Here is a 27,009-nt window from a genome sequence, read left to right as displayed (position 1 = left end):
CATAATAATCTAGCCACTCAGTGTATATGTTTATGAACTATATTTACATTTATAATTTAGAATAGTGTTGGGCATTGTTAAAGAGAAAACCACAGACCCAAAATAGAGTCACTTGTGCCAAAGCCCACACTGAAACTAGACTTGATACCTGATCTCACTGCAGTTTCAAACTTCTCCAGGAATATAAACTTAGTCTGGAGTTTTCTGGTAGGTACCCCTGAGGTAATCTGTTGCGATAATCCTCTCCATCCACTTCTCCACCTATACACCCCAACACACAAACACACAAAGTAAGCTGAATCAATTTGCCTGATATGATCTCAACCTTTCCCCAAGGGAGGGTAACCTTGCCTGAAACAATCCTTTCTTTTCTTATTAATAACTTTCTTGCCCCTCCCCCTTTCTGACTATAAAAGCCTTCCTTACTGTACATCTTCTCAGAGCTTTGTACTTCCTAGAGGGGAGGCTACCCAATCCATCAATTGCCCAACAAAGCCAATTAGATCTTCAAATTTACTGGAAAGAATTTTTTTTAACATATATATATTTTATTGATTTTTTACAGATAGGAAGGGAGAGAGATAGAGAGTTAGAAACATCGATGAGAGAGAGTCATCGATCAGCTTGCCTCTTGCGCACCCCCTACTGGGGATGACCCCCGCAACCAAGGTACATGCCCTTGACCTGAATAGAACCTGGGACCTTTCAGTCCGCAGGCCGCCGCTCTATCCACTGAGCCAAGCCGGTTTCGGCTGGAAAGAATTTTTGTTCTTTAACAGCACCCACCTGGCTTCCTACAAATGTTCTTTCAACATTCTCCTAATGTTAACATCTTAGTAATCATTTTTGGTAATAGTTTCAAAACTATTAACTAAGCTATAGACTTTATTTGATTTCACCAGTTTTGTTTTGTTTTTTCTCCCCACTAACATCTTTCTCTGTTCCAGAATTCAGCCCATTAAGTTGTCCTATCTTAATAGTATCAGTCAGGTATTTTGTAGAATATTCCTCAACTTAGGTTTGTCTGATATTTTCTCATGATCAGAATGAGATTATGGATTTGGTGAAGAATTCCACAGAGGTAAAGTGCCATTGTCATTGTATCATATCATAGTGTACATGATGCCCACATGACTTATCACTGATATTAACCTTGACTGATTGGTTAATTAAGGTGATGTATTCCAGATTTCTCCACTGTAAAGTTCTGACTTTTTCTTTCCAGACCTTGTTTCTTTGCTATACTTTGAAAGCAATTCACTAAGTCTAGCCCATACCCAAAGTACAGGAAATTATGCACTAGTATCTAAATATATTATTTGCAATTTCTTGCAAAAAAAGATTTGTCCCTCATCCCCACTGTATTTAGTTATTCAATCATTTATTTATATCAGTATGGATGTATGGATGTTGTTTTATTCTTTGAATTATAAACCAATATTATTATAATTTATTTTGTTGCTCAAATTGTTTCAGTATTGTGTGCCTTAGTCTTTGGGAGTTCTTTTAGGTTGAGTCCTATGCCTTTTTTTTTAATTAAATATTTTTTTGTTTTTAACCATTCTTTGGAAGCATCATAAATGATAAGGTATAAAAAATGTGTTATGTATAAATTAAACACATTGGCATCCTCTAGAACCTTCAATTATGTGGGCAGGTAACTTTATGGAATTCTACAGTAAAGCTTCCTTATATCACTTGAAATTTTGTTAAAACATAGGGCTCCTTGAAAATTTTCACATATTGTTCCTCTACAAAAAAAGAACTTGAAAACAACTGATACAACATTGGGTGTTCTTATGCTTTTCACCCTCTGCTTCTTACTAAAGTGAGAAACCTGTTAAAAGAATCCTTTCATGATGTTATTTTCCTATGAAAAATAATAGTACAGTAAATAGATCTGCTTGGTTGAGAGGAAGGGCCTCGTGATCTTGTTATCTTATTGCTTCACAAATTCCACAATAGCATTGCCAACTGCTCTAAGAATGCCTTTCTGAATATTTATCCCACAGGTTCGTACAGAGGCTTTTCCGAGCCACTAGGCATTCATGAGCATGACTATACTGGCAGTCAGGTGACTTTCTGGAGAGAAATGCAAATGCAGTGAAGATCTTTGTATCATCTATAAGTAGGTCAGAAAGAAGTCAGGAAGCTGAGCTGGAAGAGGAACAAATGATTGTATTGAGAAACCTACACAATTAGTGGATTTGTCATTTAAATATACTTTAAAAAATATAACCGTATACAGGCCTACTTTGTACTAAGCACTAGAACACTTTCACATTTAATTCTTATGAACTTAGAGGTTAAGTCTTTACCCCCAAGGTCATATTTTAGGATTTCCATTGCAAGTGATGGAAAATCCAAAACTGCAGTGGCACTTATGGAGTTTATTCCTCTTATGTAAAAGTCTGTGAGGTGAGCTGTTACAATGCTTCAGGGTATGCATGGCCTTGACCTCCTGATCCAAAATGGAAGCACATGTGTTCTAAATAGAAGGAAGGAAGACGAGGTCAAAGAAGGTACACATGCTGTTCTTTAGAAAGCTTCCCTATGACACTTCCATTTACAGCCTTTGGTCTAGCTGCTTAATAGACTGGAAATGTAACAGTTCTTTTTCTCAGTGGCTTGGTGCCCTGCTAAGTTTTCTATCTCCACAGAAGGGGAAGGCAGACATTAGGGATGAGTGGAAGTCTCTGCAGTAGTTGTAAGGATAAAGATAGGGTTTGAGCTCAGATATGTCTTCCCTTCATGTTCTTTCTAAACCAGATCTTTTCATGGAGAAAAATACAGAAAATGTGTTGAATTGGCCCCACTTTTTGCATTACCAGATTAACTGAAAGGAACATGCATGTGACAGGATAAAAAGCTGAAGAATCATAGAGTGGGCTTTCAAGCTTTCTTTACATGGGTAAGGAATAATCTTCATAAGTATTTGGTCCTCCTGAAAAGAAAGGACAATACTTTGAGGACCACCTCTCCATAATCCTAGACCAGACCAGGTCTGTCCGAAATAGCAGCCACTAGCTAGCTGCATGTGGCTACTGAGCCCTTGAAATATGACTAGTTAGAATTGAGATGTACCATAAGTTTAAAACACATCCTGAATTTCAAAGACTTAGTACAAAGAATGAAATATATCTCAATAACATTTATATTAATGACATGTTGAGATAACATAAAATATAATTACTAAATTTCACATATTTCTTTTTACTTCTTAAACATTACATGTGTGACTTGCATTGTGGATTATGCTTACTTATACAGGAAATCAATTTTTCTAGAAGACAAAAGATTGTCCTACAGCTGCCCTATCCTTGAAACAGTTTTTCAGAATGCTCATTGGATCTCTGAGAAAGTTTTCTCCAAGGATTTTTACAAGAGGCATGTGGCGAATTTGGTTCCAATAAATGAGTCCAGGTTCTTTCTGGGGTCTCTCTCCCAACATGTATGAAGTATGAATGGTATTAACTATCCCCTTGGTAACTAATATGGATTGACTGCAACACTTGGATTGTACTAAGCGACGCTAGCCCATGCCTCTGAGGCATATGACCATTGATTATTCTTACTAGAAGGATGAAGTGGTTTATTAAGATCACATTTTTAAAAAAATTCTCACCCAAGAACATGCTTTTTGCAAATTGATTTTTAGAGAGGGAGGAGGTAGAGGAGAGAAGGGGGAAAGAGAGAGAGAGAGAGAGAGAGAGAGAGAGAGAGAGAGAGAGAGAGAGAGGGAGAGAGAGAGAGAGATTGATTGTGCCCTACACATTCTGATTGTGTGGATGGAACTCACAACCTGTCCAGTTAGAAAAATCACCAACATTTGTACATGTAAGGTAATAGACTTATAATTGCATTTGTGTTCTTGATATCTACAATTGTGTGTCTTGTATGATGATTTCACTGTTGGAAAGATTTGGAAAATGGAACATTATCCATAGGTAAAATTAATGTTTTAAAATGCTGTTAAGAACAAGTATATAGCCAAAACCGGTTTGGTTCAGTGGATAGAGCATCAGCCTGCGAACTGAAGGGTCCCAGGTTCGATTCAGGTCAAGGGCATGTTCCTTGGTTGCAGGCACATCCCCAGTGGGGGATGTGCAAGAGGCAGCTGATCAATGTTTCTCTCTCATCGATGTTTCTAACTCTCTATCTCTCTCCCTTCCTTTCTGTATAAAATATATTATAAAAAAAGAAGAAGTATATAAAGCCAGGAATGGGTCCATAATTATAACAATGACAATACATTATATTTGAAAAACTCTTTTTAAAGAAATTATGACTTAAAATACAACTGAGTTACATGTTAGATAATATGTGTGAATAATCCATACATATTACCCACAATAATCTTTTCCTTATGTTCTTCCTAATTCTTTGAGCATTCAATGAAAAAGTTCTGGAATGCTAAGTTTTCCCAATACTATAGTTTGACATTTATAATATATGTATTTATTTCAATATATATATTTCTATAGCACACACTGTATATAACTCTCAAGTTAGCCAGCATTGTATTTATGATGATGCTGAAAAATATTTACCTAAACCAGCAATGACAGGTGAAATCATGACCAGTAGAGGTTTACAATTAGTACTTAGTGACAGAAACCAACTCTTACCCAGTTTCAAGATGCCAGTGCATTGCATTATATACTCCATTTCTTTGGACCCACATAGCAAACCTACCAAAGAACTGCCACTATCTCCATTTTTTAAAACCAAGAAAGAAAGGCAAAACATAACAAAAAAATAATAATTTATGCATTTTGTCATATCAAAGAGAGAAGAGGAACTGAGAATTGAACGTTTAGCTCTAAAAATATCTTTCAAACCTTTTGTTAAGCTATGGAATCTTTTCTTAAGGCAGAAATTTCAGGTCCTGTGAAAAATAGAAAAAAATAAATTCCTGGATGCTTTGGTTGAGCAGCTGGTTTTGCTGCTTCCTTTCTCTTCCTGCCTGGCCCCCACTGCTGTATTACATCCTCAACTTGAAAACTGCTGGATTATGCCCTTAGGCTTTGTCATCCTAGTGTTTTGTTTTAATCAACAATACTCATTTAGTATACCAAACTATTCTCCAGTAACAAGAATATTTGATAAGCCAGAGCAATACATTTATGTAAGATAGTATTTGTTGAACTTTAAATATTATTATACAAGGTAGATAAGATGAGGAGGAGGATGATGCTAGGATTTACTCTATAAAACTTGTGCGTTTGCTTAGTTACAAAGTTAAATAATAGCATTTGTGCAGGCCTTTTAAGGCACTTAGCCAGTTGTATTGCTCTCTCCTGAAAAGCACCAAAGAGCTTATTTTATAGGTGGGTTACAAGTGTGTTAGCCTTGTTTTTTTGTCATGTAGCCCTGCCAGCTCAACAGAGATTGACATGACCTGAAGACTCATGGCCCATGATGATGCCTGGCAGAGAGGCGTGCCCCTGCTTCTATCTTACAAAGTTAGAGTGTGAAACATCCAGGGAGAGTCAGCATTGAGTAAATGCAGAAGTAGGGAGAAGGAAGACAGGAAACAGAAGCCATGAGTAAGCAAAGCTATGAGGCAGAGAGAAAGTGAGTAGTCAGTAGCAAGATTTGAAAAAATAAGCAGGTAGAGGGAAATAGAGACAGGACAGCTGACTCATGCACTTGGCAAGAATCCTGGGGCTCCTATGAAGTCACCAAAGGGTAGCTTATCCTCCTAGACTGGGGCTATGCCTAGTACTCAGTTGTTGCTGAGCAGCTATAATGAAAAGTTAGTGTTCCAAGTGCCTGCCAATGACAGCTTTATCTATCTTTTCTACTTCCCCATATCGTATTATTTTTAATAAGCCTAAATTAATTGAGCCAAATGATCATATCTCTGTTCTTTGCATCCTGAAAGAATCTAATTAACACAATACTGAAAGCTTGCACAGCACCCGGAACTTAAGAAGGAGTGCCTTATATCGCGGCTATTATAGTTTTAAAAGAGGTCCTATGAGCAAAAGCAAGATCTGCAGACTACCACTCAAATCTAAGCATCACAGTTTATTTGAAAGCATTTTTTCTCTCCTCCTTTAAAGGTTTTTATTTATTTATTTATTTATATTTATTTATTTATTTATTTATTTTTGTGTGTGTGTGTGTGTGTGTGTGTGTGTGTGTGTGTGTGTTTGGTGTTTTTATGGTGTTGTTTTTTTTAGTTCTAGAAGAGGGTACAAATTGGATACGTTTAGGTGTGGAAATAAAACAGACTGGGAGGATGGATGAATCTCTTGGAATATGATGTTTCACAAAATATTTCAAATTATTTTTCAAATTTTATAGGCTTGCAAAAACAAAATGAGTTTCTAAAAGAAGTTCTCTTTTTAGCATCAAATGGCCTTAAGAGAATAGTAATGTACATATTTCTAACCATCTTACATTCCTAAGTATTATTTCCAAGGAATTGATGGACGTTAAAAAAAAAGTTTTGAACTCAAAGGTATTTCTGGACAGTGAAACTGTCTCCTTAGAAAATAGTTGAATTAGATATTTTCTTAAAAGGGTTTCAATGCTTGGCTTCAAACTTTACCAAATTTTGTTCCTTTCTTTGACAAAAAAAGAAGAAACCTCTAAAAAAAAAAAAACTCCCTTCCAGTAATGAACAGTAAGTGTAATTTGAATTCCAGAAAATTGGCAACAAAGGAGAAACCAACCATGTTCTTAATCTAGGTATTAAAAAAAGGCTCCAAGTAAATTCAGTGTCATTTTCTATTCTATTCTTTTTAAAAAAATATATATTTTTATTGATTTCATAGAGGAAGGGAGAGAGAGAGATAGAAGCATCAATGATGAGAGAGAAGCATTGATCAGTTGCCTCCTGCACATTCCACACTGGGTGCAACCTGGGCATGTGCCTGACCGGAAATCAAACTGTGACTTTCTGGTTCATAAGTTGATGCTCAACCACTGAGCCACACAAGCCAAGTCAGTGTCATTTTTAATATCTATTGGGTGGATAGAGTAATGGTGCCTGCCTGAGTTGTAGTGAGGATTATAAGAAGAAATATATGTACAGCCCTTGCAATGGCACCTGGCATATTGTTAGTGTCCAAATAATGTTTGCTATAAAAATATTTCTTCCATACAGTGAATTTTAAGCATATTTCTTTTTCTTTTTAAATGAAGATTTTATAAAAGTCAAATGAAAATAAATTTTTTAAAACCATCCATTGTGATTTAGTCATGCACATTTTATCAACACAGCCTGAAGAATCATTGGTAATGCTCTCTTGAAAAGTCTCTGTTTTTCTCCAATTGGCTAGTTGGCCACTCTCACTATTAGTGAGTTATATGATCTTACTCATTTCTGGCTGAAATCAGTTGACAGTGGAGCAGGAATGCCAGACACTATGAAGGGTTGCAATTCCTGATTCTTTCAGCCTAATAAGTATGTCAATTGTCTGAAAGAATGGCCATGATTTAACGGTTACATAGTCAAGAATTCTTAAAATAAGATTTTTCTTTTTCCAACCCTGGCATGTCTCTGACCCTGAACAGTGTGTACTTGGGTCACTCTGGAGATGTGGCCACTGCCCAAGTGTCCCTTGGACAGATGAAACAGTGACGGAAAAGCCGTAAATGACTGGCTGTCGGTCCAGGGGTGGCTTTCGTCTTTCCCAGAGCCCCATCACAGAGCTGGAGGGCAATGATAAGAGGTAGAATTCACTGAATAACCACCAAGTGTGCCATGTTTTAGAAACATTATTTCTAATTCTTACACAAACCTATGAAAGTCAGCTCCCACTATGTTTTCCATTTTACAGATAAGAAAAGCAGAAATCAAATAGGTTAAGTCACTTGCTCAAGAGTTTACAGATTTAAAATTCTTGGACTGTACCATCTTCATAATTTTTACATAAAGTTTATTTTAAAACTAAAAGATTTCTTTTAAAAAAATACATTTTATTGATTTTTTACATAGAGGAAGAGAGAGGAATAGAGAGTTAGAAACATCGATGAGAGAGAATCACATCTATCAACTGCCTCTTGCACACCCCCTACTGGGGATGTGCCCGCAACCCAGGTACATGCCCTTAATCGGAATCGAACCCAGGACCCTTCAGTCCGCAGGCCAATGCTCTATTCACTGAGCCAAACTGGTTTCGGCAAAACTAAAAGATTTCTATTGTGCATGGAAAACCTCAGAAAAAAATTAATTTAAAAAATAAATTTCTAAAACATAGAATCTGGGGGGGAAATATCACTGGACCTGAGAATAAACCCAGTTCTATCTGTTTGTTTTTTTATTTTTGAATTTATTGAGGTTAACATTGGTTAATAAAAATTTTAGGTGTACAAATTTATAATATGACATCTCTATTCTCTATTTTATGCTTATCATCCAAAACTTAGTCTCCTTTCATTACCATCTATTTGATCCCCTTTACCTTTCTCTTCCTCCTCCCCTCACCCCCCTTTCCTTCTGGTAACCACCATTCTGTTGTCTGTATCTATGAGTTTGCATGTGTTTTGTTTGTTTTATTTGTTTATTCTTTTGTAGTTTTGTTTTTTTTTAAACATGTTTTTATTGATTTCAGAGAGGAAGGGAGAAGGATAGAGAGATAGAAACATCAATGAGAGAGAATCATTGATTGGCTGCTTCTTACATGTCCCCCACTGGGGATCAAGCCTGCAACCCGGGTATATACCCCTGACCAAAATCAAACCTTGGACCCTTTAGTCTGCAGGCCAATGCTCTATCCACTGAGCAAAATTGACTAGGGCACTTTGAGCATACAATGTTCTAGATCCCACATATTAGTGATATTATATGATTCTTGTCCTTTTTAATCTGATTTATTTCACTTAATACTATCAAGATCCACCCATGTTGTGACAAATGGCAATATTCCATCTTTATATGGCTGAGTAGTATTCTGTTGAATATATGTACCACATCTTTTTTATTTAATTTAAAATTTTTAATTGAGTTGGAGAAAGGGGGTGGAGGAGAAAGAGGGAGAGAGGGGGGAAAGGGGGAGAGAGAGAGAAAAATTAATTGTTTCACTTATTTATGTATTCACGGGTTGATTCTTGTATGTGCCCTGACTGGGGATCAAACCCACAACCTTGGCATATTGGGATGATGTTCTAACTAACTGAACTACCCAACTAGGGCTGTACCATTTTTTAAAAAAATCCAATTATCTTTCGAAGGATACTCCAGTTGTTTCCATATTTTAGCTCTTGTGAATAATGCTGCAATGAACAAAGGGATAGATGTGTACACATATATGTCTTTAAAAGTGTTTTCAAATTTATCTTTAAAAATAAACCTTTACCCTTTATATTTTAAGAAAGCTTCTTTATCCATTGTCTACCTCATCCTCCTTTAACCCCTAACCCCCATTTCCAGATATAAAATATAATTCTAATAGGATAGGAAATCTTCCACCATGTCAAGAAAAAAATTTGTATCTCTTAGGGTGACTTTCCCAGTTACAAGCAGCTCATTGGCTTCTGCCCAGCTATTTAAGGCTTATTATACTCTTAGGTGGTGGAAGGGAGTTTCCTGGTACCTTTCAAACTCCTTTTCTATGTCCTTGCCCACCCCTAGTTCTGCTGAGCCAGATCCCTGAGCCCCTCTTGTACAGGTGCAGGCCATGCGACAGTGACCCTGTGCTTCGCCTGCTGATCTGCACACCTGAGTCATCACCACAAATCATTCTCTCTTTGTAGGTCCCACCTTACCTATAAATGGGACTCACAACAATGTATTGATGCTTTTCTAACTTTAGGAATGCCACAGACTACATGTCCATTAAACACAAAGAAACAGTTATTCAGCTCAATAAATATGTATTAAACACCAGACACTGAGCAAGACTGGATTGGAACGGTGGCTAAAGACATTCAGAGGATAAGAGACATAGAAAACACATAGGCAAGTGCAGTGGTCGGCAAACTCATTACTCAGCGGAGCCAAATAGCAACAGTACAATGATTGAAATTTCTTTTGAGAGCTGAAAACTAACTTTTGCGCATTGGCCACGAAGTTTCAATCGCACTGTTACGTGCGCACCTGCATGTGGTATTTTGTGGAAGAGCCACACTCAAGGGGCCAAAAGCTGCATGTGGCTCACGATCCGCAGTTTGCCAACAACTGGGCAAGTAGATCTGAGAAAGTCAATGCAATAGAACACTGAACCTCTTAGATTAAAACCTACCCCAGGACAGGGAGTTTGTTTTATTTTTACCCTGATGCACCCCAAGTGCTTGGAATAGTGACTCGTGTATAATAGATATTTGATTAATATTTGTTGTATGGATGAATGAATGAATGAATGAGTAAGAAACGACTCTTGTTCTCAAGAAGCTTACACTCTAGTATACGAGAAATAAATCTATGCAATAATAAGTGTTCCTTTAGGAATAAGCAGTTGGGAGCAAAGGTACCAAGTCTAGTCTTGAGATGGTTTTAGAAAATTGGGGACATCCTCAGGTTGCTACATGCTCTTGTAAGGCTGGGAGACTGATAAAAACAAATTATTTCTACCTCCTATTCAAATGAAAATCAAAGTTTTCATCTAAGTCAGTTTTTTGCTAGTGTGTCTGTAACTTTAATTTTCTTTTATGGCTGGGCATATCTTTAATAGTAGTATGTCTATTCCCATTGTATTATTTGTCAGTGAAATCCAAATATAAATATCTATAAATAATTTTAATATAATCTAGCTTATATTGTAATTGGTGTAGGCACTTTCCTTTCTGATCAAATATTAAAGTGAAGTAGAGAAGAGAGAATAGAGTGGTGTAGGTCCTTAGAAATGACAAAACCAGAGAAAGGGAGTTTATAGATTACTCAGTTCCTAAGGGGACCTAATTTTTGAAAATGGCTCTAAGTACTTAAAGGAAAGGTTTGCCATTAGAGAACAGACAGGAAGTCAAAAGTTGCCAAAGACTTTCACCACATAATCCTACACTATACACATGAATGAGAAAGTTAAGGATCAGACTCAATTTCTAATTATGCTTATATTTCTTACTGTCATAAAATAACGTGTGTCCTACCTTGAAAATCCCTTGGCTTAGGCTTAAAAAATTATTTTTACAGGAAAGAAAATTATCTTCTAAAGTGAAATCAAATAATGCTATTAAATTTCACATCACAGGAGTCTTGTTCCCAAGTAAGCACAGAAAATAACTTTTTAGTAGAACATTTCAACTATAAGAATACCTCTGACTCTAAACCTATTGTTAGCTCCCACAGATTCCTGCAAGAGCAATGCACAGATGGTGGATTACTAGTATATTGAGATTCTTGAAGGGCTCTCTGCATGTTGACAATATCAGTTTATGCACGTGAATAACATAGCTTAATTTGCAAGAACAACAACAACAACAAAAAACCACACACACAAGAACATTTAGTGACAAAACAGAATGCCATTTGGACTATTATTGGTTTTATCATAGAAAATGCAAAGTTTGGGGTAAATATGTTTATCTCTGTTAATGGCACGGATGCTTTGCAACAAAGATTCACTGAATATAAATTGAGACTGATGGTGGTCATACATTATGTATAATATTGAAGCGCTATGTTACAAAAGTCTGCATTTCTTAGGTAACAAAACTATTAATATTAATATAGAAACTACATAGATAATTTCTGAAGTCAACTCAAGAAATTAAAATTGATGGATCATACACTGAAATAGAGACGTCTGAAATAATTCAATCTATTCTTCTAGTAGAAAGGCAGCAATCCTCATTTTTTTATTTTGTTAGTGCTTTAGACTAGAATCTTCTCTAAAAAGTGTTGGTGCTGTTTCACATACCCATAAAATTTTTCTAAGTGTACATGCAACATTCATTTCTCTCATTCTTCCAATTCAAGTAGCAGTGTTTCTAATGAAAAAATTTCATACTAAAATGTATAACAAAATGATTTTGTGTTTCTCCTTTCACACACTGAGGAAATCATGCAGGAAAGGAAAATAAACCATTCTCTTCTGGGGTGAAAGCATTCACATCTGATAAGTGACTTGAAAGTAAAGTGAGATTTTTACATAAACATTTTACATTTTTTATGGACTTGTCTTTATTGGCATTCTTTTCAGGAAAGAGTTATTACTAAAAAAATATGCACATGGAAAAATGTATGACAAAGTATATTTATAGATAATTTGTGCTAGAGAAATGAAGAAATCTTGCAAAGTGAATATGAGAAAAAAACCTAGTAATAAAAAGGTTCTAGGAGAGTATTATTACAGACAAAAAACAAAACAAAAATGTTTTGCTTTATGTGAGCATGGGACTACGATTAAAAAATACTATCTGGAGATATGAAGAAGAAGGAGAAATAAACAACTACTCAGAGAGGGGGAAAAAAATACAACAGAAAATGCTTTCATAAATTTCTGGTTTTAGAATGTCGTCTGTATCTTCATATGGCCCCCTGGATGGCTGTCAAGTCAGAGCTGGACTAGAAATGCGGTTACGGGATCTAAGATAAACTTTCTTTTACATTCTTGCTCCACCCCTGAAATTCTTTTTGACTGCATTTAAAACATTGGCTGCCAATTAACTCAGCCTTTTTTTATGTATTTAGAGGCCGTAGGCTGTAGTGAAATCTTTATAACATATTCCACAGTGGAGAAAAAGCAAACTGACAAACGCCCCATGCCTTCAACTCCCACCTTTGGCTTTGCACCCTTCTGGCTAGAACTTTATATAAAAACAGTGAAACTCTATTTCAATGTTAACTGCTGTTGAGAACAGGCATAATACATGACCACCTTAGAGGATAACCAATTACAGATGTGTTTTATAGCATTTTGTTGGAAGGCATAGGATTTATATTCAGGGTATATACTTGGCATAAACTATGTGCCAGGTACTAAGCTACTCTCTATCTCCATAGAGGATGCAAAGATGAATAGAACACAGTTATGTCTTTAAGGGGCTTACAATCATGTAGGGGATGTGAAATATTATAAGCAACTATAATAAAGATATATATGCAAAGAAGCTTTGATTGCCTCATTTATTCATGGCCTCCTCCAAAGAAAAAACAGCATAAGGTTGCTTCTTTATGCCTATGGTATGCATATTCTTCTCAATGCTTTGAATGATTGAATCGGAGATCAACACCTAAACCCAGAAGCGGTCTAAGGAACAAGCTCTTCCAGAGAATGGAGTTCAAAACCAAGTCCTTCAGTGCCTCGCTTAATTAAGTTCACCTTCCGGAAGTTTGAATGTGAGACATGCAGGGAGAATCAGTTTGTTTGTAACATGGCTGGAGTTGAAGAAGCAGAGACAGAAGGTTATGAAATTACTGCAACAGCAGAAAAGTAGAATAAGGAGCGAGCAAGGATGTGTTACTGGAGTTGAAAGAATGGGCTTGGCTAGCTAAGCAGGTGGCTAAAACTTCTCAGCCTGGAGGGTCCCAAGCACTGCTATGTCCTGGATTCAGGTTCTGTTCTCTGCTGATTTGACTGTTGAGACTATTCTTCCTTTTACGTCCTGTGGACCTTCACAATGCATTCCTAGTAGCTACAAGCTAACCTGGGTGTGCCTATTCTTGCTCATGGAGAAGGTCCTTCCAAACACTACAAAACAGTAGGAGGGATCAAAAATTAAAATACTTGGCAGCACAATCCTTATCTTGCAATTTCACCATCAGACACTGAGAAGATCCACAGATATTTGAATGAATATTGAATAAGGGAGATGGGTAAAGTATAATGAGAGTTAAGAAGAGTGGGAATTATTTCTTGCTGAGAGAATCAGAGATAAGCTTTTATGAAGACACATCTGAGCAGAGCCTTGAAGTCAGAGGGTGCTTAGTTAGGAGTGAAAGGCAGGACTTCTGCAAACACATGCTCTAAACCTGAGACTTTTAAACTGTTTTAAAAGTATTACGTTGTTGTGAAATTTTTTAAGGTTATGATGAAAACACACTGGAGAGAATATAATGAAAATAGTAGTTAAAGGGTTGCATCTTTGAAGGTATTCACTTCCCCATAAACCCAAGGAATAGGTCTTACACCTGGGCATACCCGTCTTCCCCATTACAACCTGTCCTAGCAAAGGTTTGAGGATTAGGGAAGATTCAGACATGGAAACAAGAATTCCAGGCAGTGGACAAAGTCATAATAGTGGGACAAACAGGGAAGTAAAGAAGCTTAGCTTCAAGTAAAGCATCAGAAGGGGAATATTATGCTGAAACCGGTTTGGCTCAATGGATAGAGCGTCAGCTTGGGGACTGAAGGGTCCTGGGTTCGATTCCGGTCAAGGGCATGTACCTTGGTTGCGGGCACATCCCCAGTAGGAGGTGTGCAAGAGGCAGCTAATCGATGACTCTCTCTCATCGATGTTTCTGACTCTCTATCTCTCTCCCTTCTTCTCTGTACAAAAATCAATAAAATATATTAAAAAAAAAAGAAAAAAAAAGAAGGGGAATATTAGTCGGAAAAGAGGTTGGGAACATTGATTTGGGTTTGCACTTCATTCTGTAGGTATTTATCCTTAGGCATTTATGAATTCTAAACAAGGGAGGAATGCCAGCATTGTGCTTCAAGAGGATTAATCTGAAAATGGTATATGAAGTGGATTTGAAGAGGGTAAAATCAAGTTAGAATTCAGTGCAAAAGCCCAGGTGGCAGGTAATGTGGATTACCATCACTGTAAAACTACATGTACTTTTCAGTGTTACTATCCAGTATTTGTGTTAGTGATATTTGTGTTAGTGTCTTGCATTTATACATAGCTTTATTATTTATTTACATGGAATAGCTCCTTAAGATATGTTATAACACAGCCAACACTATGCGTCCTTTAATTTATAGCAACAAGATTGCATGCAAGATGCAAAATCCCCCAACAGCTTGTTTCTTCAACAGCACATAAGGAAAAATAATAACCACTCCACATATTGTTTACTATTTTGGGTAGCGATGTTACCGAAACCTAGCCAGTCTCAAACTCTTTTTACAAAGAAATACTTTTTTCTCGGGTGCTCTGAAAATTCTTAGATTTGAAAGAAAACCGAAAGCAACCTACCTTGGAATGTTGAGTCTCATGGGTTAATATCCCAGTGCCTGACACTGCCCCTTTGGGAATTTTATCAATTCACATTTCACACTGTGAATGCACATGCATCGAAGCAGCCTGACTCTAACCACCTGAATGCAAAGTCATGAGGAATGGTTTTCAAATGTTCCACTCTAGAACAATTTGAAAAAGATGGGCCAACTGTCTATTGATAATGCCATCTTCTTTTCTTTATGGCATTTGGTAGGATTTTGGATTTTCCTTAGAAAAACAGCTTGCCCAATGACTCTCAGTCTTCCTGAGACACCAATAAGTGAAGGTAATCACATCCATCACATCCTCCCGTGGGAACTAGCTGCCACTCCCACTCAAGAAGCATACAAGAACCCATGTCAGCCTGAGAACCATGTGCTAGGAACTAACATGAATTAAATTTTTTAAAGCCAACCTAAGAATGAAATGCATTAGTATTAGTCACAGATGATTTGTGTATCTCCTCATAATTAAACACCTCACAACACCTGGCTTCAGTGAGAACTGCTAGACTGATGATGTTATCACCACCAAGCATTACTCAGTGTCAGCAAAGTACACACACAACTTACTCCCCCACCATCCATTTATGTGCACATTCCCAGTCTCAAAGAGACACAGACAAGTACATTCTTCATTTTAACTTCTGTTTTCAAGCTCTATCAAAAATTATATACAATTGCATAGAATTTTGCTCTTTTACTTTTTTTTAAAATTATTGATTGATTTTAGGGAGAGAGAGAGAGGAAGTAAAACACCAATTTGTTCCACTTATTTATGCATTCATTGGCTTATTTTTGTATGTGCCCTGAATGGGGATTAAACCCACAACCTTTGTGTGTTGGGATGATGTTCTCACCAACTAAGCAACCTGGACAGGGCCATGCTCTTTAATTTTATGTGTAAGCACAGTGAATCACAAAAACAAAACAAAACAAAAAACAACAACAACAAAAAGACACTTTGATTTTAAAATTAGTTTGGTTATTGAGGACTTACTTTGTTTGTTTTTGTTCCTAAAACTGATTTCGGGGTAATAGATATTCTAAACTAGCGATTTTCAGCCTTTTGAGTCATTCACACCAAACAGCTATTGTGTTGGCTGTTTATTTGACAGTCTAAGGGAAAAGAGGTCAGTGCTCCTGACTAAATAGTGAGGTTTTGCATGTTTTAAAAATTCTTGTGGCACACAGGTTTAAAAGTGCTATTCTATTCATCAAGAGAAAACAGGAAATATGCAAAAGATGTTCAATGGTGGCTAAATGCCTTCTTTCATATAACATCATGAGAATTTGCACAATGATCACAATTTTATCTATTAACAAAACTCAAATAGGTAGTCCTACCCTTAACTTTTAAAAAACAGTACAGCCCTAGCTGGTTTGGCTCAGTGAATAGAAGGTTGGCCTGCAGACTGAAGTGTCCTGGGTTCAATTCCAGTCAAGGGTACATGCTCGAATGTGGGCTGGATCCCTAGTATGGAGCATGCAGGAGGCATCTGATCAATGATTCTCTCTCATCATTGATGTTTCTATCTCTCTCCCCTTCTCCCTCCTTCTCTGAAATCAATAAACATACTTAAAAAAAAAGATTATCTCTTTAAAACAAAAAACAAAAACAAAACAAACAAACAAACAAAAAACAACAACAGTACAAGCTGTATACCATTCTGAAGCCAGGAGAAACAGCAGGATGAGGATCCATTTATCTTAGCTTGTGCAGGTAACAGCATGTTTCAGGATGATTTTCTGGAATCATGCATTTATATTTTTACTTATTTTCTTGGTTGGCCACATTCTTATTTATTCTGACACACCATCAATATGCATTTTAGGATTTCTTTACTTTTTTCATTCAGCAAATGTTCTTGAGAATATACTATGTGTTCTACTTTTAGGAATTCAACAAGAATAGAATACAAATTCTAGCTCTTGTATAGCTTAGTTTCTAGTTGAGGAAAGACAGATCTTGAGCAAAAAATGTATTGTGTGACAGATGGTGATACTTTCCATGGAAACAGGGACGCAGGTAAAGGGAAACAAGAGTTCTGGAGTGAAAATTACAGTTCAAACAAGGTGATCAGGAACCTCACTGAGGAAGTGGCATTTCAGCAAAGACCTGAAGGAATTGGGGAGAGAATTCTGTAGTTATCCGAGGGAAAGAGCCTTCCAGGCAGGAGGAACAGCGCGTTCAAAACCCTGAAGTGAGTGTCTGCTGGTCTCTCCAGAGGGCAAGAGGAAGCCAGTGTGGCAACAAAAGAGCAGGAGGAGGACATGTGATTAGGAAGCCAGGGGGGTCTCTGGTGGGCCATTGTGAGGGGTTTGCCTTAGAATGCAATAGGAACCTATTGGAGGAGTGACAAGATTTTATTGTGACTGACTTGAACATCAGTAGATGGGATACAATGTGAATATGATGTCACTTAGTGATGATTTCTAGAGACCTAAGGTGTTTTATGGAGCTGGGCTAAGATTTAGTGTCTGAGGAGTTTTGGTATTTGTCCCGAAAAAGGGAAAGAAAGAAAGAAAGGACAGGGGAAGGGGAGGGGAGCAAGGGAGGAACAAAGGAATGAAGGAAGAAAAATAAAAGAAACCAAGTATTGTTGAGATATTAAGAGTAGTAACTTTCTACTTGGGTGGTATGACTCAGTGGTTGAGTGTTGACCTATGAACTAGGAGGTCATGGTTAAATGCACATGCCTGGGTTTCGAGTTTGATCCCCAACAGGGGGTGTGCAGGAGACAGCTGATCAATGTTTCTCACATCATTGATGTTTCTCTCTCCCTCTCCCTTCCTCTATGAGATCAATAAAAATATATATTAAAAAAAGTAGTAACTTTACAACATTATCCATGTTACTGACAAACCTGGTAAATTAAAACAATTTAGAGAACATATAGTGTATTTATAGTTACAAAAAAATACATGACAATTATTTGGTTTTGTTCACAACTTTCCTTTAAGCCAAGACAAACTGCTACTCTATCAGTTAAACTATCTGCAAAATGCACAAAATCTGTTATTTGGAAACATTTCATTGGCATCCTGGAAGTTCAATTAATTAATATCTGTAAGTACTTTGAGATCATTAATAATACAAAATTGACCTAAAAACAAAGGTTTTTCAATGACTGCAAAGAAGTCCATTATTTGGGACATCTGTTTTACCTCTGTAAAGTATCTTAGCAATAATTTCTCCTGATCACTATTATCAATCGATGCCATCTCACAGAGACTCAGAGAGCTGGTCCTGAGAAGTAAAATGATAAATTTAGGAAAAGCTAATTATTGCATTGGTCTCTGTTAAATTTGGCCTTATTTTATTAGCAAAACATAAAAATAAAAATTCTTTTGAACAATTCTCAAAGTATAGTCCAGGCACTCGTGGGGGTTTCAAGGCATTTGTACTTCACTTGATCTTAATCAAAAGGCTGAGAAGCAATCAAGACATTTTTAGATCTGCAAAGTCAAACCTGTATTCACAATAATAGCAAGATATTATTTTCTTTTTTCACTTTCATTTCTCTTATGAGTGTACGGTGACATTTTCTAGAAGCTATGTGTGCTTTCTGAACAGACCCAGGAGAAGATGCAAGACGAGCTTACTTCTCTTTTCAAGCCACACATGAAAGTGATTTGCAAACATGTTAAAGCAATGCTATTCTTCTTACTACTTTTCAAACTATTTCAATTTATTAAGATGTTATTCATGTTAAGATGTAATGAGTTTATTTTTGTTATTTTAAGCGAATTAAACAAGAAAGTCAATGCATGTTAAGTATATGTAAGGATCTTGAAACTTTTGAAAACCTTAGAACCACTACTTTTGAATGTACTCTCCAAGAGCGCAGATATTTTTGAGTTTTGTGAATCAATGAACAAATATCCAAAAGAGTACTTAGCATATAGTAACTGCTTAATAAATACTGACTGACTGACTGACTGACTGAATGAATGAATGAATAATTATTACTAAGATGTTAGATGAACTAACATGGGCTTCTTAAGGGCAAATGGTAATATTTATGTTTGTTGAAGTTTGTGCATAGAATTATTACATAGAATTATTTTATGAAGACATTACAATTGTTAATGAAAGGAATTCAGAATAAAATGAAATAATCATTTATATTTCCATTTGCAACTTCTCCACACATTCACAGACCGCTAATATAAGAATTATGACTCTATCAGTGAAAACAAAGATGTTCGAGTTCTCAGCATGTGAAAGACTGGTCCTCTATTCTTTTTGGTACATTCACAAACTCCTACATCTTGGCTTTCAAGGGACATTTGACAAGGCAAACATCTTCCACCGAGAGAAGAATTTTGCAAAAGAATGACTGGCTTCTTTCAGCTGAGGACATATAGATACCAAATTAGATGCCTGATCCCAAAGGGATCTAATGCCTCTAAACTCTAAAATATTAAATTCATGTGCACAAATAAATCCTATATGAATGCTCTTTACCATGAATGGAATAGAAGCACTTTACAACATATTTAATAACTGGTTAAGGGAAAAAGTCAAAAACTAGGAAAATCAGGCTTGTAATCAATGGGTTGTCCAATGAGTACCTTCTTGGCGAATTAGAAGGAAGGTATTTTAAAAAATACTAGTGATATCTAATATTTCTAAATAGAAAAAGAATTAGAAGGATTTTTAAAAATACTAGTGATTTCTAATATTTCTAAATAGAAAAACATTCAATGAAGTACTATTGTATTAGGGAGATAGAAACAAAAGAAAGAGACTATTTGCAAAGTTCTTACTTAGAGAGGATTATTAGTCCTATTTTTTCTTCAGAGCAGTATACCCACAGATTTTTATTAAGTGACTACTATGTTCCTAGGTCTCTCTGGATATGGAGGATTCAATGTTCCCTGGCTCATGAAATTTATATTTCAGGGAGAAAATAGACAAGCAAACACAGAAACAACCATGATAGTTTCAGGTGTGATCAGCATGATTAATCAAGTCTCTATGTGAAGGAGTGATTTGTTGGAGAGTAGAAGTCAGAGAATAGGGAGGGGAGTGCTGATGTAGGCTAGGTGTTGAGGAATCTCGCGGGAAGTGGTGGTATTAATCTGACACCCAACATCAAGAAGAGGCACGCAGGCAGGAGCATCCTCAGCAGAGGAAATTGCTAGTTCAAGGCCCTGAGGAGGGAATGAACGTGGTACGTAAAGGGAAGAAAAAGGTGGCTAGTGTAGTTGGAGTCTAGTGAGGAAAGGGATCATACGTGATGTGTTCAGAAGTAAGTAAAAACTGCAGCATGAGATGACTTAAATGCATTTTAATTTTCTTCTGAGAGCAATGAAAAGCCTTTGGAGAGCTTGATCTGGTCACATGATTCAATTTGCATTTTGAGAAGACTCAGTCTGGCTGCCCAGAGGAAATGGATTGTAGGGAAGCCAGTGTAGAGCAAGGGATCCATTAACGGATGACTGTCCCCCTGGGAGAGGGACAATGCATGGTGGCTCGGAATGTAGTGGTAGCAGTGAAGAAGAGAAGTGGACAGCGATGGATTGATTTGTTCTTTGTTGAAAGCAGTGTATGAAACTTGTCTGGCTCATTGGGAGAAAATAGACAAGCAAACACAGAAACAACCATGATAGTTTAACAAATCGTACCTTATGGCATTGCTTCATTTTTAAATGCATAGCTTACAGAGACTCGTGGATTTGTGCTAGCTCACATGACTAGTAAATTTAGCCAGTGTACAATTCCCACTGCCACCAGGTACTGTTATACCATTCACAAAACCCCTCCCTGAGGTCTCTTCTCTTTCTGATCTTTTCTGCATTTGTTACCGTTTAATCTTTCTCAAGCATTGCTTTCATTGTGTTTACCTTGCTGATAAGGACCTTACATGTACTAGTGTAGTTACTGAGTAATTACAGTGGACTATGTTTGTATGGGTGGGTGGGGATCACATACTTAAGATATGGCTCTCGCCTCTAGGACTTAGAATTTACTTGGGAGAGACATAAGTAACCCATATGAAATAATAGATGGATAAAAAAGATGGCATAATTAACAAAGCTTTCACAAAGGAGGTTGGATTTGTTCTAGATCTTGAAAGAGAGAATTTTAGCAAAGACAGAGGCTGAAAGATGCTGGGTGAAAAAGGAGTGAAGACACAGTTACCTAGTTTTGTACTGTAGAGAGAAGGATTGCTTGAGGAGGAGAGAGTACCTGCTTTGAGGAGGTGGGAGACAAAGTCACAGGGCAGGATAGTGCCAGACAATAGATGCTATCAAAAGCTAGGTACCAAGAATTTGGCCTTGATTCAACTGGATACAAAGAGTTATTAAGATTAGTAAGCAAGATTCACTCTTAGTGAAGGCTTACCTAAGACCAGGGATCATTCCTCACTAAATTTCTAAGGAATTTATCATCATCTTTAGGTACTAAGCTTATTAATTCTTTGTGCTTTTAAAATATATAATCTTTATGAGTGCATCCTATATGGAGAAAGTACAGAAGAAATGTTTGACGATGATGAAAGACATGTGTAAGGAAGATTAATTTGGCAATTTTTGGCAACAGCAGATGGCCTGAATTGAAGAGAGGAAAGCCAGGATGCAGGAAAGTCATGAGGAAGTCGTTCCAGAAGTTCAGGTGTGAAGCGAAGAATGTGGAAGAGGCAGATAAGAGAAAATGCTTAGGAAATATAATAAGGGAGCTGTAATCAATTTGAATGCAGAGTGGGTTAAACATTAATTTCATTTTAATCAATTTGAATGCAGAGTGGGTTAAAAATTATTATTATTTTTTAATATATTTTATTGATTTTTCACAGAGAGGAAGAGAGAGGGATAGAGAGTTAGAAACATCGATGAGAGAGAATCATCGATCAGCTGCCTCTTGCACACTCCCCACTGAGGATGTGCCCGCAACCAAGGTACATGCCCTTGACCGGAATCGAACCCGGGACCTTTCAGTCCGCAGGCCGACGCTCTACCACTGAGCCAAACCGGTCCCGGCTTTTTTTTTTTTTTTTTTTTTAATTGATTTTTTAGAGAGAGGAAAAGAGAGAGATAGAGAGCTAGAAAGGTCGATGAGAGAGAAACATCGACCAGCTGCCTCTTGCACACCCCTTACCGGGGATGTGCCCGCAACCAAGGAACATGCCTTTGACCGGAATCGAACCCAGGACCTTTCAGTCCACAGGCCGACGCTCTACCACTGAGCCAAACCGGTTTCAGCAAAAATTATTATTTTTTAATATAAAGTTTTGAAGGACCATCATGCCCTTCATGTAAGATGGAGAACTTGGGAGGGGTTATTAGTTTGGGAGGATTAAGAAGGGGAATTTGATTTCAGACAGGCATTTTCGATGAGGACAGGGTATTCATTTAGAAATGATCTAGGATTTGGGCTAGATAAGAATGAAGTGACTATGTAGAGACTGCTGAAGGTTTGTTATGATTTCACCCACGTTAACCAAAATTTATAGAGGTCCTACATAAATTTGTGCAAAGAGCTATAGGATATAGAGTTAAAATCAGAATGGACTTTGAAGAATTAACTGCCCACTGGGGAAAACAGATCATGCAAGAAAAGAATACAAAGTGAAATGAAATAAGCGTCAGAGGAGATATATGCTGGGTAAGTGAATTAAATAACACCTAGTTAGTGGCACGAATTTCCCATGTGAGAAAACTGACATCGAGTCCACAAAAGTATCCAGAGGTGGTTCCTCCTGATTAACTTTCCCTGACGGTTACGGCGCCTTATTCAAGTTCATAGGAGCTTTACCTACCTGGGCAAAGCAGCTGTCTTCTCCCGGTGGTGGCCTGCGGGAAGAATCTACCCCCTCCCAGGCTGGGGTCTCTTTTTTACAAGGATAACAGTAAAAAGCGAATGGTGGGTAGTCACGTAGATCACTACAAAGAACAATGCACATCTAAGTTAACAGATAACATCACACAGTTCTCCACACTCTACACATCCATTAACCTCCTTCCTAGAGCCTAACGTTTACCTTTGGGCCACATTCTGGAGGCTGCAGAGAGTTAAACAGTCACAGAAAGTTAAACAGAGAGTCCAACATTTCCCAGATGCCTTTACTGCTGGAGTCATGTTAAATCTATAAAGTGAGTTCCACTATAGACCCAAAGGCAATGCTCTCTAAACCAGGCTGGCCACCGATTAGGAAACTTGTGTCCCATAAAGGCCTTTCTTGTTGACCAGTGAAATGACAAATGTATTCAGATCCTCTCTCTTGGGAGGTTTTAAATGTAAGTCATAGAGAGTAGTCACTAGAAGCAGAGGTAGCAGAAGCTGAGACCAATATGGGAAAGAAGCAGAGAGATGTTGATTCAGGAGAATGGCGAGATTCCTCTAGTATGAGCAATAGATGCTCGCTAATGAGGGGATGAGCAAGGCACCCCGGCCTGTTGCTGGATTGCAAGAACTGCAGTTGGTTCTTGGAATGGGCAGTAGTTCTGGTGGATGATAAGGCTTTCTGAAATGTCCTTATTTCCTTAAAATAAACCCTCAGAGTCTCCAGTGCTCTGAACATGGCCTGACATTTTACTTAAGAGCCCAACTAGCACAAGGGTATTCCTGTGGTTTGCTTTGATTATATCCGCAGAAGAGGGTACCTTTTAAAGGAAAGGGCCAGGGTGATATTTATTAAGCAAGATCAAAGGATGTGGGCATGTGCACGTGTGTCTGTGGCTGCCTTCCCAGAAGAGGGTGATGGGAGAGGGTGGAAATACAGTTGCATCTTAGAGCAAGCCTGGAATCCTTAGGTTCGAACTTTTTTGTTACCCTTCTCAGTCTTTTCCCATCGTGATCACAGTACAGGACACTGTGCATGTCCTGGGGGAGAGCAACGAAAGGGACAGCCAGGAAGACTGTAGGATGCAGCCACCAGCGTGAGAAAGAGAAAGCCCCCAAATGTAGAGGGCCAGCTGGGAAGGCACATGGACAATTCTCCTTAATTATCGTCAGCTGAACGCAAGGGGTAGGCAGAGCCACACCTTGGAAACGTTTCCCAAGATGGTGGACATGTTGTCAGCTTGGCCTTCATATCAGCCCAGGTGTCGGCAGGGGCGGGACTAGATATGTAAATCCAGACATGCTAGGGCCTACTTAAGAATGCAAATAAGCCGAAGCTGGTTTGGCTCAGTGGTAGAGCATCAGTCTGCGGACTGAAAGGTCCCGGGTTCGATTCCGGTCAAGGGCATGTACATTGGTTGCAGGCACATCCCCGGTAGGGGGTGTGCAAGAGGCAGTTGGAGAGGCAGTTGGTCGATGTTTCTCTCTCATCGATGTTTCTAGCTCTCTATCTCTCTCCCTTCCTCTCTGTTAAAAATCAATAAAATATATTTAAAAAAAAGAAAAAGAAAAAAGAAGAATGCAAATAAGTTGGTGTTACTTCCTGGCATTGGGGGTATAAAAAAAAAATGCCCTGGGAGGGGTTGTCATTGTCTTCCTGCCTCTCCAGCAGACAGGATGGCGGCCCACCCAGCTCCCAGCTTAAAAAAAAATATCTCTTTGTCTTCTCTCTTTATTTCTAATATTTCTCAATCCCTGGCCGCCTCCACTTAGAACTGGTTCGTTCATCTCTCTTTCCATGGAGGACGCAGAAAAGGGAGATCCCCGCCATGTCTGGCACCACCACATCAGGCCCCTGCACCCAAAAGCAGAAGGCACAGATTCCCAAAGGGAAAGAGAGAATTTGAGTATCTGGATGAAAGTTTCCCAATGTATAGACTGCTGGCCACGGGTTTAAGATCACCTGATTTGATAAAAATGAAGATTTCTGGTTCACCTTAGACCAATGGTTGGCAAACTCATTAGTCAACAGAGCCAAATATCAATAATGCAATGATTGAAATTTCTTTTGAGAGCCAAACTTTTTAAACTTCAACTTCTTCTAATGCCATTTCTTCAAAATATAGTCGCCCAGGCCATGGTCTTTTGTGGAAGAGCCACACTCAATGGGCCAAAAAGCTGCATGTGACTCGAGAACCTGGGTTTGCCAACCACTGCCTTAGACCAACTGAATGGGATCTTTGGATGAGGGGCCTAGGAACTTGCATTTTTGAAAGTATATCAAATGCTTCATGAAGTGCTTACCTTTGAAATCCACTGCTGTAAGCCCAGGGTGAAGGAAGTGTTAGGGAGGCCGCTGGCTTCTGAGAAAGCATGCAGGACTGACTGGCAGAAAGGCTTGACATAGCCTATGTGCGCATTGCTGTAGATGTGAAAGGAAGGAGAGATAGTGTGAGGTGACGCTGGGTGATAACTGAGACCATATGAATGGATTAGGTTTCTGCTAATGCCAGAATTTCCATAATCAGCATAAAAGTGCAATATAAAGCTCCCCCCTTCCCCAGCCCCCTCTCCCCCATCTATATTTGTCCTTTTAAGATTTATGGAGGACTAACTACAGGGAGAACATTGTATTAACAGCTGAAAGAGAGGACAAAAGCTCATCATGTACTTGGAGTTGGACAAAATAAATCAGTGATTCATATTTAAGTGACTACAAAGCAACTTACAAATAAGTGAAAATTCATTCACTTAAGACTCATTGTGTCCTTTGTGTGCAGACTCTTTTCTAGACTTCACGGGGTGTGGTTTAAAGGGCAGATTTTGTAAGAAGGTGAAAACAGAGATTAGAACTAGTTTAAGGCACTTAAACTAAGTACAGATTTAGAATCACAGATTTCAAGAGAGTACACAACATCAACATTGCACTATTTATCAAGTGCCTATTGTAGGCACTGAGAATTCAGCTCTAAGAAAAAAAGAACACCCCCTTCCCCCCCAAAAAAATACCTGCCCTCATGGAGCTTATGTTCTGGTAGGAGAAAACACACACACACACACACACACACACACACACACACACACACAGCTTACATAGTATATTAGAAGGTGATAATTGCTCTAGAAAAAAAAGCAGGAGGATAGATTTGAGGGAAGGAAGGGAGAGATCCAATATCACAGATGATCTTTCGGGAAGAACACGTTAGAACATATTTGAACAAAGATTTGTAAGGTGTTGGAGGGAGCTTGGGGATTTAGCGTGGACGTGCGTTCCGCTTCCTCTCTTCTGCCTCTTCTACCAGGTACCAATTGGTATGAGAGGGAGACAAAACAAGCTTTGCAGGTCACACTCGCAGAAGGAGAAGGAAAAAAGGATGACAGTTGGTGAGAGGTGGATGAACAGCCATATAGTTGGGACCTAAAAGAATGGTTTCATGATGTGGGCCATTTACCTCCTTTCTAGCTAGTTTATCCACAGCAGATTCTGGGTACAGCTTAGCAGGTTTCATTGTCCCGTTGTTCGACGTGTTCACTCCCTGAATGTTACCTGATGAATCTCCATCTTCTAATTAATGTTTGAATAATCCTCCTCCCGGCCCAAACCATCCTGGACATTTCTACTTAAAAAATAATTAGCCTTCCGATGGTGCCCTCAGGGGCAATGGGTGTGTGTGAGGTCCCAGCTTGGAGTGACCTGTGTGATGCAACAGCAAAAGCAAAAAACAACAGACCCTGTGAGTGATAAAAAGGTCCGGCAGGTTTGTCAGGGCTCGGGGCTAGGTTCCCAACCAGCTTCAGTGTGTGAGGCGGGTTATAACCCGGCCAAGATCTGGAAGGCCTGGGGTGGGGGGCCGTCTGCCCTGTCTCTCCCCCCCTCCGCCCCCAGCCCTCCCCCTCCCCCGCGGGGTGACTGCCTGTTTGTTTACGGCCAGTAAATGACAGTACGTGGATGTGAACAAGTGTAGGCAGATCCCGGGGGGCCGGCGGGATTTTCGCAGCTTCTCCTCGTAGACGCGATCAGGGTGAGGCCGGCTCGCGGGTGGTGTGCGTGCGGCCGACCGCAGGCGGCTGGGTCCGAACCTGCGGCTGCGGGTGGGGCTCTGCGGCGAGAGCCTGGGGGAGGAGCGGGCCGCCGCGTGGGTCCAATAGTAACACCCC

General features: G+C 38.5%; 1 long non-coding RNA gene across 1 annotated transcript; it reads right to left on the bottom strand.

Annotated features, from left to right (window-relative positions):
* Nucleotides 1-1,848: 1,848 nt before the first annotated feature.
* On the bottom strand, nt 1,849-27,009 carry LOC118730374. Its single transcript, XR_006742808.1, has 5 exons — nt 26,778-27,009; nt 26,304-26,545; nt 25,156-25,273; nt 16,726-16,808; nt 1,849-2,157 (listed from the first exon to the last, which is right to left on the bottom strand). It is a non-coding gene; the product is annotated as an uncharacterized LOC118730374 (long non-coding RNA).

The sequence above is a fragment of the Pipistrellus kuhlii genome, unplaced genomic scaffold, assembly GCF_014108245.1.
Source record: "Pipistrellus kuhlii isolate mPipKuh1 unplaced genomic scaffold, mPipKuh1.p scaffold_m20_p_3, whole genome shotgun sequence".
In the NCBI taxonomy this organism is placed as follows: Eukaryota; Metazoa; Chordata; class Mammalia; order Chiroptera; family Vespertilionidae; genus Pipistrellus; species Pipistrellus kuhlii.
Note: the sequence above shows the minus strand (reverse complement) of the source record. Positions and strands in the feature narration are given on the sequence as shown.